This window comes from Cupressus sempervirens, chromosome 4, assembly GCF_028749045.1.
Source record: "Cupressus sempervirens isolate cs-2001-9-10 chromosome 4, ASM2874904v1, whole genome shotgun sequence".
Taxonomy (NCBI): Eukaryota; Viridiplantae; Streptophyta; class Pinopsida; order Cupressales; family Cupressaceae; genus Cupressus; species Cupressus sempervirens.
Genome location: NC_143121.1, coordinates 675,018,771 through 675,023,615, shown reverse-complemented (window position 1 = coordinate 675,023,615; position 4,845 = coordinate 675,018,771).

Sequence of the window (4,845 nt, the reverse complement as noted above, 5' to 3'; positions counted from 1 at the left end):
AAAAGTTTTAGTGATCCTTATCACCCCCTCTTAGTATCTTACTTTCCTAATTAAGACACTAGGTGCAAAGAACTTGATAAAGGCATTTGAAGGCAAGTACAAATTCAAGGATTATGAAGTGATAAGGACTTAATTTGATCTAGTTGGCTATGTAAAAGATAGTGTATAGCTCAACTCTAGCTATAAGCATGTACCAGATATTGAGGACTATTGGGTCAACTGTTATACAGAGTTACAAATTAGGGAGAAATTATGGTTGAGGATCATTGATGATCAAGTCAATTTTTACTAGGTGAACATTAATGTTGAGGATGATGTCTCTTATATGAGGTCCTAAAAACATATGAAAGGGAAATTAAGGACACACCCATTGTGTCTACTCCACCTAAAGGCCCTACAGTTGATAAAATGTAGATTCTAATGGATAGTATCATGAAATGTACTAACAAGTGGGTGGAGTGGTTGAGAAATAGAAGGAAAAGAACTAGTGCTACTGGTTCCTTTGCAGGTCCATCTTTTGGAGCAACCCAAACATCATCTATGACCACTTCCACCACTGCAATAACTACATGCACTTGTATGGGTCCCTCTCAATCAATAGGTGGAGGAGGTGACCATCTACCAAAAGATAATAATGTAAAAGTTACTCCTACATGTGGAGGAGGATCTCTACCAAAACTTGGAAATGTTCGAGATATAGGGGAAGAGAAGGAGAAAGAAGAAGAGAGGGAAAAGGAGCAATCAGTCATGAAGTACTCTACAATTCCCATGGTCAATTTGGATGGAAATAGTAATCAATCAAAGGACAAACAATTAGGTGATGACTCAAATGATGATAAGAAAGCCCAAATTACTCTATAAAAACAACAAGAAGAACAAGGAGGAGGTGATAAAGGTAATGTTCCTACTTATTTTGTGACTGAAACTGTAACATTTCCTTTGTTAGTAGAAAGAAGGAGAATCCTCCAGTTGTGACAAAGCTACTTGATCCCTCAATATTATAATCTACACTCAAATATGTCCTCACAACTGAGTCTTGGTTAGAAGATACTATTGAGAGGAAGAGGAGAAGGATGAAGGAAAGTGCACCCCTAAAGAACTTAATTTCTCAGACAATGTAACAACCAACCTAGTGCCCAAAAGAAAAGAGGCTAAAGATATCAGAAGCTTGTAAGGATTAAACCATAGACAAAAATAACAATTACATGAAAATATAAACAATATCTGAAAATAATAGATCACATAGAAAAGAACACAAAACACCAAGATTTAATGTGGTTCACCCAATTCTTGGGCTATGTCCACCAAACAGAAAGTCTTATATTATTATGATCTAGTGATTACAACCTGATTACAATCTGTAATCCCTTATAGTTCAATAACACTACAAGAACAAATTTTTCATCACAACAATAAAACAATCCCTAACTGTAAGCCCTTTTATACAAGTAATTTTATGCCAATTTAGGGTTACAACATGTTGGCCATATGTTGGCCACAACCTAAAAATTTATGAAGTATGTATAGTAGTTTCCTGATCAGTCATCACAAACTAACAATCTCCCAGTTGAGGATAGATCAGACTCCACACTAGATAACAATCTCCCACTTGGAGACTGATCCTGTAGCAATGCTACTATCACATGGGGCTCCCACTGGATCAAACCACACTAGACTTGGCTATTCTTTTATTCTTGTTTAGTCTAGAAGACCAACTGATGCTGAAGAGGAGTAAAACTTCTCCCTTGTCACTACCTTTGTAAACATATCCGTTGGATTTTCATCTATATGCATCTTATCTAGCTTTAAATTTCCATCATCCAAAACTAAAAAAATGAAATGGTACCACAACAGAATGTGTTTTGTCTTTGAAATATAGAGCTGAATTCTTGGCAAGATGAATGACACTCTAAAAATTTGTAAACAAATAATTATCCTTTTGAGGGTGTCTCAATTCTTGCAAGAAGAATTGAAGCCATATCATCTCCTTGGCTGCCTCTGTAGCAGCAACATACTCTGCCTCTATAGTGGATAAAGCATTAACTTTCTGTAACCTAAAAACCCATCTCATGACTGCCCCACCAATATTAAAGACATAACTTGTAGTATTCTACCTGGTATCAATATCCCCTACCAAATCTAAGTCAACATAGCCCTATAAATTAGTAGTAGAGCCCACAAAGTGTAAACACTTATTGGATGTTACTCTCAAATATCTGAGAATCCATTTGACTACATTCCAATGCTCAATTCCTGGATGACTCATATACCTGCTAACAACTCCCACTACATGTGAAATATCTAGCTTGGTACATACCATATCATACATCAAGCTTCCTATAGTGAGGCATAGGGTACCTTGGACATCTTCTGCTCCTCTTCTTGTGTCTTGGGACACATCTCCTTAGTCAACTTCAAATGACTAGGTAAGGATGTGCTGACAACTTTAGCATTCTGCATAGAGAAATGTTGCAACACCTTCTTAACATAATCAGCTTGAGATAGCATCAATTTCCTATTCTTCCTATCTTTTCAAATCTTCATACCAACGATTTGTTTTGCTGCCCCCAAATCCTTCATAGCAAATGCATGTGATAACTAACATTTCAGCCCCTTAATGTGATCCATGTTAGAACTAGCTACAAGCACACCATCAACACATAAACATAAAATAATGTAGCTATCATCATCTAAACTCTTAAAGTAAACACAATGATCTAAATGACATCTACTATATCCATGCTCATGCATAAAACTATCAAATTTTAGATACCATTACCGAGGTGCTTGCTTCAAGCCGTATAAACTTTTTTTCAATCTGTACACTAAGTTCTCCTTACCTTTGACCTCAAATCCCTGTGGCTGAGCCATTTATATCTCTTCATCCAAATCACCATGAAGGAATGCTATTTTAACATCAAGCTACTCTAAATGAAAATCTTCAATAGACCAAATACTTAAAACAATACAGATAGAAGTCATTTTAACAACAAGAGAAAATATCTCATTAAAATTAATGAACTATTTCTATGCAAATCCTTTTACAACTAACATGGCTTTAAATATTTTCTTACCTCCATCCTCTTCTTTTAACCTATAGGATGGATGTAGAACCTATCCCAAATAACCATCTATCTCCTTAAATGATAAAGAGACCTCCTGTAACTAGTGTTCATAAGGATCCACAATCACATCAATTTGTGAAGATTGATCATGTAGAGAATGGACAAGAGGGTTAGAGGGAGCCCTTGTGACACGTGAAGAAGGATATTCTTCATCAAAGAGAAGATGTATATCATCAATGTCGTCTCCCAAGTTTGCTATGTGTGACTCCATGAACAAACTTGAAATATCTGTCAATAAGTCATCTATTGATGTTGGAGCTAGAAGAAAAGGTGTACCCTACTGTTCTATACCTATCACTGTGGAAATGGATGAAGTATTTGCCTCAACAAAGAGAAGATGAATATCATTGATAATGTCTCCCACATCTTCAATGTGAGACTTCATGAATAGACTTGCAATGTTGGGAAGGAAGTCGTCCCATGAAGCTGAAGTAGGAAGACATAGTGTTTCTTGTTGTAGTGAATCAGAAGCATCTATGGTTGGAATTAGATCAGTAGTAGCAACAAGAGAATTAGGAGGTGTGATCTCATTTGTAGAGGATGTAGCTACAGTTGGAGGTAACAGATCTTTTGGGAATGGAGGAATGTGTGGATCTCCATACATCTCCCAAAGATAGATCCAAATATCATATAAATTAGTTGACATCATGTCATCAAGTGAATCCATAACCTCCATATCCATATGTAGAAAGAGGGCATGAAAAATGATGGAACTAGTGTCACCATTGTATGAAAGTCCTTTCACATATGACAATGCATTATGCTGACTAAGATAAGTGAGAACCAATTGACTCCATTGCTTATAGTTTTGTGTCATCAAGATAATTAAATCTTCCTTATCCATGATGTACTAATTAATGTACCCACCCAAATGCAAAAAAAATCAATCAACCCCCCCCTAATGTATGATTTAGTGCTTTATAAATAGTGCATGTACAATAGGCCACTTGTCAAAATGTACGAAGTGGACTTCTGATTTTGTTATTTATAACTACCTTTTGAGACCCAAATCTGGCACTAAGCACTGTAGCTCAGATGTACAACAATTTTGAAAAGTAATCAAAGCAATACAATGTAGAAAAGACCCTAAGTCTGAAAGTGATATTTCTATCCACACAACCCTATAATTCATTTGCAGATCTAGAAAGTAGATGAAAAATTAAGCACTTTCAAAAAAAAAGAACCTATTTATGTGTCCAGATGAGCCCATACTAAGCATTTGAAGTTGCAAAAATTGGGATTTGTGATTTGCAAAAAAATTTAGGAACATAGACCAATTTTTAGATCATGAAATTCTACCCTAAAACAAAAAAAATTGCTTGCAAAAAGGAGTCTGTATGAGGGAGACATCGCTATTTGAAAATCACCTCTATAATTATTTTTCCTAAATCGCAATTTTCATGCCTCCAAAAATTAAATGACTCTAGATTTCACCTCAAATGTCTAATTTTGGTGAAATAGAATTCAATTTGGGGGTTTTTTGACCTGAATATAATGCCAATATATGATTTGCACCAGCAAGCTCCAATCTTCACCTACAAAAAATCTCTCCTCTTGGTCTAATGGCCAATTTTTTTTCAAAAAATAATGTAAATCTAAAAAAAAATTACAGAGAAATTGCAAAGACTGAAATAATAAAATATGTAGATCTAAAAATTAAATTTAGAGATCTGAAATGATCATACCACTTCTGCAAATTGAGCCTTTGGGTGTCAGTTTG